The 12023-nt window shown below is 44.7% G+C and overlaps 1 pseudogene; it reads right to left on the bottom strand.

Annotated features, from left to right (window-relative positions):
- The window catches only part of LOC146578653 (uncharacterized), a 563460-nt pseudogene that overhangs the window by 358594 nt on the left and 192843 nt on the right, over positions 1–12023 (bottom strand).

Below are 12023 nucleotides of genomic sequence, written 5' to 3'. Positions count from 1 at the left end.
CCTACAAACAACACCCTCTATTTCTCCATATTTTCACACCACGATCACGCAAACACATCCGCTCAACGGCAGCACATTCACAACAGCCTCACAGCACGCACAGACTTGCAGGACACATAAGCAAGCCACGCTTGTTCATATTAGTGAATATTCACACATAGTCAGACTTATGGAGCCTCTCACCACACTTTTTTTTCTCTCTCTCTCTTTCTATTTACAAACAAGGGATGTTTCCACACTCTCTCCACCTGTCTAAACGAAACACCCAGCGTACATCATTAGACATACACACACAATTATGGGCATGCTGAGGTTTGTCACATGGAATGTAAATGGAGCTGGCACCAGAGGAAAGAGGTTAAAGATATTTAACCAGCTTAAAAAACTACAGGCAGATGTTGTTTTATTACAAGAAACTCACAGACCTGTCACAGGTTTAAACGAACTTAAAACACCTGAGTTTCCTAACGTGTTTGCAGCCTGTTATAATTCTAGACAACGGGGAGTAGCAATTTTAATGCATAAAAATGTTAATTTTACAGTACTCGATACAGTTATAGATCCAGAGGGTAGATTTCTAATTATTAAACTATCAATATTGAACAAAAAACTATGTATTGTAAGTATATATGGTCCAAATGTTGATGAACCCTCATTCTTCCACGGATTTTTTAGTGCACTCTCTGAACACCTCGATTGCGCACTCATTCTTGGCGGTGACCTCAACCTTGGACTAAATGAAGAAATGGATAGGCTCAACACAACAGGAACTCAGCGCAATTGGCAGTCCACAAATATAATCAAACAGTATATGAGCGACTTTGGCCTTCGCGATGCATGGCGCTCCCTTCACCCCAACAGTAAGGAATATACTTTTTTCTCGCATGTTCATCACTCTTACTCTCGTCTGGATTATTTTTTGGTCAGCAGCTCACTGCTGTGTGACATTTCAGACACTGAGATTCATCCTATAGCTGTCAGTGATCATGCTCCTGTATCTTTAAAACTAATGCACAAGAATAATACTACGCCAAGTAAAAACTGGAGATTTAATACATCACTGCTTAAAGATGAAGACTTTATTAAATATTTTAAAAAGGAATGGACTTCATATTTAGACTTTAATGACACTCCCGGAATATCTGCTTCTGTTCTATGGGAAGCAGGGAAAGCTGTGATGAGAGGTAAAATAATTTCTTTCTCATCACACAAAAAGAAAGAAGAAAACAAAAATATTCAGGAATTAGAAAAAACCATCAAATCACTAGAAGAAGCCTACGCGTGCAACCAAGATCAGGAAACATTGAACAAAATATGCAAAACAAAACTAGAATTAAATGAAATTATTAATAAAAAAACACAATTCCTTATACAAAGACTTCGCTTGCAGAATTTTGAACACAGTAACAAATCAGGTCGATTTCTAGCTAACCAGTTAAAAATAAATAAAGAAAAAACAACTATCAGAATCAGAATCAGAATCAGAATCAGAATACTTTATTGATCCCTGGGGGAAATTATTTTTTGTTACAGTGCTCCATTTTAAACCAACATTAAGACAAGACAGACAATACGCTAACTAAGAATAGTACAATATATACATATATATACATACATACATACATAAGTCACTTATAAATAAATATTTGGAAAAGAAACATGTGTAGTTGTAGCAGCAAACAGTGTGTTAAGTGGATGCGTTGTACAGGGAGATGGCCACAGGCAGGAATGATTTCCTGTGTCGTTCAGTGGTGCTTTTCGGTAATCTCAGTCTCTCACTGAACGTGCTCCTGTGACTGACCAACATGTCATGGAGTGGGTGGGAGGTGTTATCCAACATTGTCTTTATCTTGGACAGCATCCGCCTCTCCGACACCACCTTGAGGGAGTCCAGCTCCATCCCCACAACATTGCTGGCCTTACGGATCAGTTTATTAAGTCTGTTGGCATCTGCGACCCTCAGCCTGCTCCCCCAGCATGCAACAGCATAGAGGATCGCACTGGCCACAACAGACTCATAGAAAATCCTCAGCATTTTCTGGCAGATGTTGAAGGACCTCAGTCGCCTCAAAAAATAGAGACGACTCTGGCCCTTCCTGTAAAGTGCTGTGGTGTTTTTAGCCCAGTCCAGTTTATTGTCAATGTGTACTCCAAGGTATTTATAGTCCTCCACAATGTCAACACTGACCCCCTGGATTGAAACAGGGGTCAAGTGTTTCCTGGTCTTCCTGAAGTCCACGATCAGTTCCTTGGTCTTTGCCACGTTGAGCTGCAGATGATTCTGCTCACACCACGTGACAAAGGAGTCGACCACAGCCCGGTACTCTGTCTCATCATCCCTGCTGATGCATCCAACCACCGCAGAGTCATCAGAAAACTTCTGAAGATGGCAGGTCTCTGTGCAGTGGCTGAAGTCTGTGGTGTAGAGGGTGAAGAGGAAGGGGGAGAGGACAGTCCCCTGTGGTGCCCCTGTGTTGCTAATCACCTTGTCAGACACACACTGTGGGAGACGTACATATTGTGGTCTTCCTGTCAGGTAATCAACAATCCAGGACACCAGAGAAGCATCCACCTGCATCGCTGCTAACTTATCACCCAGGAGGGTCGGCCTGATGGTGTTGAAAGCACTGGAAAAGTCAAAAAACATGACCCTCACAGTGCTCGCCGGCTGGTCCAGATGGGTGTAGACACGATTGAGCAGGTAGATGATGGCGTCCTCTGTTCCGAGACGAGGCTGATAAGCGAACTGAAGGGGATCCAGATGTGGTCTTACTATGGGTCGCAGCTGGTCCAGGATGAGCCTTTCCAGGGTCTTCATGATGTGGGAGGTCAGTGCCACGGGCCTGTAATCCTGGGGGCCACTGGGACGAGGCGTCTTTGGTACAGGGACGAGGCATGATGTCTTCCACATCACCGGGACCCTCTGCAGACTCAGACTCAGCATAAACAGTTTATGAAAGACTCCACACAGCTGGGGGGCACAGGCCTTGAGGACAAGGGGACTCACTCCGTCTGGTCCAGCAGACTTGCCTGAGTGAAGTCTCCTCATTTGCATCTCAACCTGGTATTGAGTGAAGGTGATGGGTGGGGGAGGGGTGTCAGGAATCTCACAGGAGGCAACATGTGAAGAGAGAGGCTGGCACAGTGGTGTGGCTCTGGATTCCAGGCTGACTGCAGGTGAGGTTGTGGGGGTGGGAGCAGACACTGTGGTGTCGAATCTATTGAAAAACAGATTCAACTCGTTGGCTCTATTCTCACCTCCCTCAGCTCCCCTGCTGTTGGTTGGCCTGAATCCAGTGATGGTCTTCATGCCCCTCCACACCTCTCTCATGCTGTTCTGCTGGAGTTTCCACTCCAGCTTCCTCCTGTAATTGTCCTTAGCCTCTCTGATCTTGTCCTTTAGTAACACCTGGACCTTCCTCACCTCCTCTTTGTTGCCCCCTCTGAAAGCCTTCTTCTTGTTGTTGAGGAGGGCTTTGATGTCCTTAGTCACCCACGGCTTGTTATTTGGGTAACAATGAACAGTCTGAGCTGGAACAATGGAGTCGGTGCAGAAAGTTATGTAGTCTGTGATACACTCAGTAAGCCCATTGATGTCCTCGGCGTGAGGCTCACAGAGTGTTTCCCAGTCGGTCACCTCGAAACAGCCCTGTAGTTCCGCTATTGCCTCCTCTGACCACCTCCTAACAGTCCTGGTGGTCACAGGTTCCCTCCTCACAATTGGCACATAGCAGGGGGTGAGGTGAATCAGGTTATGATCTGACCTACCAAGTGGGGGGAGGGAGGAGGAGCTGTATGCATCCTTGACGTTAGCATACAGTAAGTCTAAAGTTTTCTCTCCCCTGGTGGGACAGTCCACATATTGTTTGAATGTTGGTAGTGTATTGTCCAGTGATACATGGTTGAAGTCACCCGAGATCACAATAAAGGCACTCGGGTGCTGAGTCTGTAGCCGAGCTATGGCAGAGTGGATAGTGTCACATGCAGCTGTGGGGTTAGCAGAGGGGGGAACATAAACAGCCACCAAGATGACGTGAGAGAATTCCCTGGGTAAATAATACGGCCTATATGTGCTGCTAAAGATTTATCGGGGAACACAATATATGACCCTGGAAGAATAAACAACATTTTTAGGGATTTCTATGAAACTTTATACTTTATACTCACCACAAATAAACCCATCTAAAAATGAAATTGATCGGTTTCTTGACGTAACTCTCCCAAAATTACTGGACAGTCAAGCAATGGAACTGGATTCCCCACTGACGGCAAGTGAATTCCAGGAAGCCCTGATAAGTATGCCCAATAATAAGGCTCCAGGTCCAGACGGCTTCCCTGCAGAATTCTACAAAGAATTCTGGACAATTCTGGCACCAGTATTCCACGGAATGTTGCAGGAAATCGAGGAAAATGGCAGACTACCACCAAATATGAATTCTGCCAACATTAGTCTCCTGCTAAAACCAGGCAAAGACCCTTTATTTCCCTCAAGCTATCGTCCAATTTCTCTTTTAAATGTAGACCTTAAAATAATCTGCAAAGCTCTCTCAAAGAGATTAGAGAAAATGACCCCCCTCTTAATTCATCCTGACCAAACTGGTTTCATAAAAGGTCGGCACTCCTCAACAAACACTCGTAGATTACTTAATTTAATAGACTACTCATACAATAAAAACGTTGAAACCATAATATTATCTCTAGATGCAGAAAAAGCATTTGACAGAGTTAACTGGAAATTTTTATTCGCAACTTTACACAAATTTGGTTTTGGAAACTCTTTTATAAACTGGATAAGAATATTATACAATTCCCCAACAGCTCGTATCAGAACAAATGACCAGACATCCTCCAGCTTCTGTCTCCTGAGGGGCACCAGGCAGGGATGCCCACTCTCCCCTTCACTTTTTGCAATTTTTATCGAACCTCTAGCAGCAGCATTTAGACAGGCTACAACAATTAAGGGCATAAAATGTAAGAACATAGAACATAAAATCAGTCTCTATGCGGATGATGTGTTGCTTTTTCTGCAAAACACACAAACCAACCTCTCTGAGGTAATTACTTTAATAAACTGGTTTTCAAGAGTTTCAGATTATTCAATTAACTGGCCAAAATCTACAGTTCTCCCCATTAACTGCTCCTTCCATAATTCTTCCTCGGCCCCACTGCAATCCGGAAATATTAAATATTTAGGTATTAATGTCTCTCCTAAGCTTTCAGACTTAACTAAATTAAACCACATCCCACTTCTAAAGAAAGTAGAAGGCGATCTGACTAGATGGAAATCTTTACCCATATCACTCATGGGAAGGGTCGCCACTATAAAAATGATGATCTTGCCAAAAATAAATTACTTATTTTTGATGATCCCTAACAAACCATCACAAGATTGGTTCAGATCTCTGGATTCATATATTTCCAAATTCCTTTGGAAAGATAAACCCCCGCATATCAGCTTAAAAACGCTACAAAGAACCAAGGATAGAGGAGGATTAGATCTGCCTAATTTTCACCAATACTTCTTAGCCAACAGGCTTCAGTTCATCTCAGAATGGTCAAAACATACCTTCCTAGATGAGCCCTGGCTAGATGTTGAACAGGCACTATGCAAGGATCTAGAGATTTCAGACCTACCATTTATTAGCTCAAACATCAAAAGACATGAATGCTTTAAAAGTATCAACATCAGCTTTTCTCTGACAGCATGGTGGGAGTTTCTAAAAATAACGGAGTCTTCACTAATCCCATGCAAACGTACACCTATCTGGAATAACCCTGACATATTACAAAACAATAATATGATTAATTTCCCAGAATGGAGTTGTAAAGGAATCAAATATTTAGAACATATATTAGAGGGAACAGAATTTATCCCATTTGACAGACTAGTTGCACAATATGGGATCAACAAGAAAAATTTTTTAGAATATCAACAAATTAAATCCATAATAAAAAAGAAATTTAACCTCAGTCAAGTTGAATTACAAACACCACCAAGTGCGGCACATTTCCTTACTCTTAAATCCCCCAAATTATTATCTAAAATATACAGAACACTTTCTAAATTAGATGAATCAATATCCCTTCCTATTGCAAAGTGGGACGCAGATTTATCAGTCAGTTTAGACCAAAACTTCTGGTCTCAGGTATGCTTAAAAACTTTTAAATTGATTAGAAATCCCAGTCTGCAATTAATACAATACAAAATACTACATAGAGTGCACTATACAGGTCATCGGATGTTCAAGATGGGCTTTACATCTTCCAACAACTGCTCACACTGTCAAAGCAATACGCCAGACAATTACATTCACGCTCTTTGGTTCTGTCCCTCAGTGCAGAAGTTTTGGCGCGAGATATGTGAAGACTTGCAAAGTGTCTGAAATGTAACATTCCAACTTCCCCCTTAAAAAAAAATAAATAAATAAAAAATAAAGGTTATCTTATCTTATCTTATCTTATCTTAGTGTGTTTGTTGGGCAGCTTAGATGATGTCACTTCAGAAAAGAATATCGCCCATATGGTTTTCACTGCCCTATGCATAGCCAAGAAAACTGTCCTCATGAACTGGAAAAATAAAAACAATCTTAATTCTAACCAATATAGAAATTATCTATTAGATTACATTAGTCTTGACACAGCCTCGGCCACCACATCAGATCAATTGCTCTGGGCTCCTTTTATCAGCTCCATCACCTAGTGGGGGTGGGGGGTCATAGTTTGGTCCCGCCTTCAATGTTGTGATTGGTGTGGGGGCAGGGACAGGCTTAGGGCGTCGGGGGGTTCCCCGGAGGCATCTTCCTTGGGGGGCTCAACCCGGGGTAGCAGTCATGTCCGGTTGGGGGCTCTTTTCTGACTATTTCCTCGTGGCTGCGTGCAGCGGGGCTAGGGGAGGGTCTGTGATGATGGACGTGGGTTACTGACCTGGTAGCCTGTCTGCCCCTGGGTGGGTCCGGGATGGGCGTGAGGGTCTGGGGGTGCTCCATCTCTGGGCCGGGGCCCTGGCTGGGCCTCAGGGCCTTGGGTCCTGGTTTGTGTGTTGCCGGGGTTGTGGGCGGGTGGGTGCATGGGGACCCATCCCTGGAGCTTTCCTCCCCTCAGGAACTCTCTGCAGGAGGGGGAGATACAGGAGAGGTGGAGGAAGATCTCAGCCTGGGCGTCTATTGTCTCATGTAGTCTGGAAGACGAGTGGATGGTGGGGTGGGTGCAGTTTTCTCTGTGGTGGGGTTGGGTGGAGTGTCCCGGGCTCTGTGGGGCCGGGGGGCGCTGCTGCGCTGGGCCCCGGTCTGGATGGGCCTGGGCCCCCTTTTCCCTGGCGGGTCGCGGAGTATGGGAGTGCCTACTGGGGTCAGCGGGGGAGCTGGCCCCAGGGAGGGGTCACCTGCCCCTCCCTTCCTTCCCTCCCCATCTCCAGCTGCCTCCCTCCTCCCGCTCCACCACGACCACCCACACATGCAGGGCCTTGGAGTAGGGGTATGTCACCAGGGTGCAGAGGAGGCTACCCCCCCCCCCCCCCCCCCCTCTGTCCCCTTCTGGCTGCCTCTGCCTCAATTTTATCCCACAACTTAGACATTCACATTACTCACACCCTCATTACACATACATATAGGATCTTGGGGGTGGGAACAATACACGGAGTCCAAGTTACCATCAGGGTGTACACCTCACCCCTGGCATCGTTGCCCACCTCTCAATTTTAAATACACGTAGACATTGAGGGCTAACAGGAGGGACTATGCGCTTACCTGCTGCTCTCTGGCAGGTAGCTCCATGCCCTCCTGGGTTTTAATTGCACCTTAGAACACACATGCATCAACACTACAATGAGCGGGTGGAGGGAGGTTTGGAGTCTTCTCTCACCCCCGTTCTCTGCGGCCTGCTGGAGCGGGGGGGGCTAGGAGGAGTTGGCCGTCCGGCTGCGGTCTGGGGTGTGGGGCCTCCCTGCTGCTGCGGAGTCGGGGCGGTCTGCCTCTCCCCACCGCAGGGAAAAGGGTAACACCACCTGGGTCTGGGTGCAGTTCCCCCCTCCAGGGGCAAGGGTACCTAGACCCGGTTTGTAGAGTACGCTTGGGGAGTGTGATCGTGTGTACAGCGTCTCTTTATGTCTGTCTCCACGTCGGTTGAGTGTGAAGTGCACATGAGAGCATGAGGGTGGGAATGGATGTTTGTGTCTGTGTGTGCCTGTATGTCTGTGTCTATATGTCAGGTTGGGTATCAGACGCCACCTCTCTGGGGACATCTCAGGCCCTCCAAGGTTTGGAGGCCTATCTCCACCCACCACCACTTCCCCCGCCGGTGGCGGATTCCCTCAGGTGTCGGTGCGTTGGTGGTTCTTTGTATCTGGGGGTGGGCGTCCGGGTACACACCGGCTCACTCCTTGGCGGCCGCTTATTGGGGCTCGCTCGGGCCATTTCGGAGGTGGGGTGCCCCCGGCCTCTCGGCCTGGGGCTCGGTCACTCAGGCACAGCTGGCTGCCGGCGGAGCTCACGGGTGCGTCACTGCAACTCCCCCTGGCTTCTGCTCCGCGGCTGCTGAATGAGCCCTCATCTGGGACTCTCCTTAGCTCTTACTGGGACAGTGGCGCGGCTGCCCCTCTGTGGGTCTTCCTTGGTCTCTTGTGTTCTGGGGGCCTCTGGATGTCTGGAGTTTTGATCTCCTCCATACCTGCTTGATACCATAGAGGACAGGGCTGTGGCTCCCCACACTCCCTAGCAGATCATTACATGGAGAAACCTTTGGAATGCAAGCATGCTGATCCACACAGGTATGCACACAGGTGTACACATGGGTATTCACAGACGCGGACTACAGCTTTCTTGGCTGCTGCCTCAAAGCACACTGTGCGCTGTCTATCTTGCGTGTTGCACAATATCGTTTATTATTTAGTAACTATTGATATCTACTGCTAGCTAGTTTATTGTGATGGTGCTTTTTTTTTCTTATTATGTTGCTCTTTGCTGTTTGCTTTCTCGTCTGTTTTTTTTTTCTCCATACAGGTGACCCAGGAGTTTTTTTGTTTTTTTTTCTCTCTTCCACCCCCCCCCCCCCCCTTCTCACCGTCTCTTCTCCCCTTTGGTTTTCTTTCTTTCTCTCCCCCTCTTTCTTTCATTCTTTCCCCCTGTCCTATCCCACAGTTATGTCTGTCCCGTTTGCAACTGAAAATAAAATAAATTCATAATTATAATAAAGGTCAATCAAATGGACCAATATGGCAAGGCCATGATGATCCACTTGGTAAAATAAATCCGCTTGGCATCTTTCTTGGCCTCAAGACAACAATTCTGATGGCTATAGATCCAAACGGGACAAAAAAAAAAAAAAAAAAAAAAAGTAGTGTAAGAATATAATAATACTGCAGTAATTTAAATGTTTTTTCATTATACAGAGACTGATTCAGCTGCAGTCGACGCAGCAGTGAGAAATGAAGACTTCACTTAAACAACCATCAGAACAAGGAGGCCCAGACCTTCCAAGGGGGCATTCATAGTCAATATCAAGTATATAAACAGAAAGACTGAACGTCAATTCATTTTGTCTTTTTTAAAGTCCTGCATGTAAAACCAAGCAGCAACTTCCTGTTGTTTACAGTTAAAGCTGATGAGGCTTCTCACTGCAGTGTGTTCTGGTTTGGCTAATAATAGTGTTCATGCCGTGACGATAAGTTTTCTTTGTGCTTTGTGGTGAAGTGCACCAGTTTGCATTAAAAGAAAATACTGTAGCAGCTTTGTGGCGTTTGCCTTCTTTTTCATTCAAACACCCCAGCTGTTTCTGGTCAACAACTTTCATACAGCACAGGTGTTAAGACGTGGAAAATAAAATGAAAATCTCAAGTGTATAATACTATTAGCGTTGTCAGTGAAGTAATTTATGTGGTTTTTTTGTGCAGACATTGATGCAGCTGCACAGGGGGAACTGACATTAGTTACGAACTAATAACCATCATGCCAAAGAGGACCAGAGGTACAGCTGCTCTTTGTCTTTAACTCTCAACAGAGCTAGCTGTAGGAGTTGCTTCTTAAGAAGGCTATTAAACCACTATTAACCATGTGAGTCATCCCATGCGCCTAGGTGTGAAAAAAGCATGGGTCATTATCACGACAGGTTTTAGGTGAAACCACTGTGGGACCTTGCTTCTTCTCCTCACTTCTCATTGGCTCCATTTTGAGAGGCGCCACCGTCGCTAAGCAGCATATCAAAGACATTAGATTCGTGCAAATTAATCACATAGTGAGTGGTTTATGTTTATGCATGTTGGAGGTATATCCCCTTCAACATGCATGTGATCAGTGTTGTGGTCAGTAATGAAAAACTGTGATTTTAAAAAGTTATTACACATATTACACAGAATACTTTTTTAAAGTAATGGAGTACGTTACTTAACTACACCCAGGAGAAAGACATTTGTTATAATACTCTGCGTTATTTTCATGTTACTCTGAAAAATAATCCAAAAAACACTGTCTCATAATTATCAATTAATAATATAAACAAACAGGCTACAGCTCCCACACACCAACACAAATATGAACTGTGTGTGTTTGTGTTCAGACTTTAAACCCAAGTCAGACGTCGTCTACTCTTCACTGAAGTAGTCCACCAGTCCAACCACTGATGTCCAGCTGCTGGTCTTTAACTAGTCCTCCCAGCACTTCACACCAGATGACATCCACATGTTCAATGTATATATTGTTTTTGTTAACATCACAGATATTTATATTTAATTTATGTTTGACTTATGTGTCTCTGCCAGATGAATAAACTTTTGTTCTCCTTACTGCAGCGAGGGTGTTTCAGTCTCTGACTAAAGGAGCTGCTCAGCCCACTCACATACTCATGCAGTGGGTGATGTGGGTTGTTCATGATGGATGTCAGCTTTACCAACATCCTCCTCTCGCCAACCACCTCCACAGACTCCAGGGGACATCCCAGCACAGAGCTAGACCTCCGCACCAGTTTGTCAATTCCTCCTGAAGTCTATGATCATCTCCTTTGTCTTGCCGGCATTGATTTGGAGTACGTTGGTCTCACACCAGCCAACAAAGTCACTGATGACCCCCCTGTATTCCTGATCATTCCCATCTGATATGCATCCAATGATGGCTGTATGATCTGAGTACTTCTGTAGACAGCAATTGTCCGAATTATAACAGAAGTCTGAAGTGTAAAGGCTGAACAGGAAAGGTGAGAGAGCCCTGTGGTGCCCCCGTGCTGCAGATTACCACCTCGGACACACATGGAGCCTCACATACTGTGGTCTGTTAGTAAGGTCCATGGTCAGCTGTTTGCCTACTCCAGCTCCCTCCAGCTTCCCTCTCAGTAGTGCAGGTTGGATGGTGTTGAAGCACTGGAGAAGTCAAAAAACATGATCCTCACAGTGCTTTCTGCTGTGTTTTACTTGCATCTATTTGAAAGACTGAGTGTAAACACAAAAAAAAATATTGTATTTTATGTGCTGGAATATGCAGAAAATAGGTTTAAATGTTAAACAAATTTCTTCCAGTCAGAGAATGTTGCATATAATTAAATTGTTGCTTGATGCATAAAGTTAAAAGATTAAAACTAATAAAACAAGTTTTAAAAAGAGACGTTTCCATTTGATTACATTTTATATGATGGTTTATGTAGAAAAAGTAGAATTGGGCTGAAAGATCTATCGCTTTATTACCCATTCAGGTTGTAAATCGTGTTTTTAAAAAGTAACTAAGTAATTAATTACTTTTGAAAATAAGTAATCAGTAAAGTGACGGGATTACTTTTTGGGTGAAGTAATCAGTAATTAGTTACTGATTACTTTTTTCAAGTAACTTGACCAACACTGGGTATAAGCTTGCTAAATTTGAGTTTCAGCTTTGTTATGATTAGAAACTCAAATTTGGGGGCAATTCTGACTGGCCCCCTCCTCGACTCAGAGATGGTCTTTCACTTCTTAATGTAAATGGCCTCCTTGACTCAGCGCTCAAACCTACGTCTCAACTGTTCTGATACTCCTGACATATAAGGGAAACCTGCAGTCAGCTGACACT

This window comes from Mchenga conophoros, linkage group LG3 (assembly GCF_057382185.1).
Source record: "Mchenga conophoros isolate Kocher_MC1m ecotype Shallow Benthic linkage group LG3, M_conophoros_male_GT1.1, whole genome shotgun sequence".
Taxonomy (NCBI): Eukaryota; Metazoa; Chordata; class Actinopteri; order Cichliformes; family Cichlidae; genus Mchenga; species Mchenga conophoros.
The sequence above is the reverse complement of the archived record's forward strand: the minus strand, read 5'-3'. Positions and strand labels throughout refer to the sequence as shown.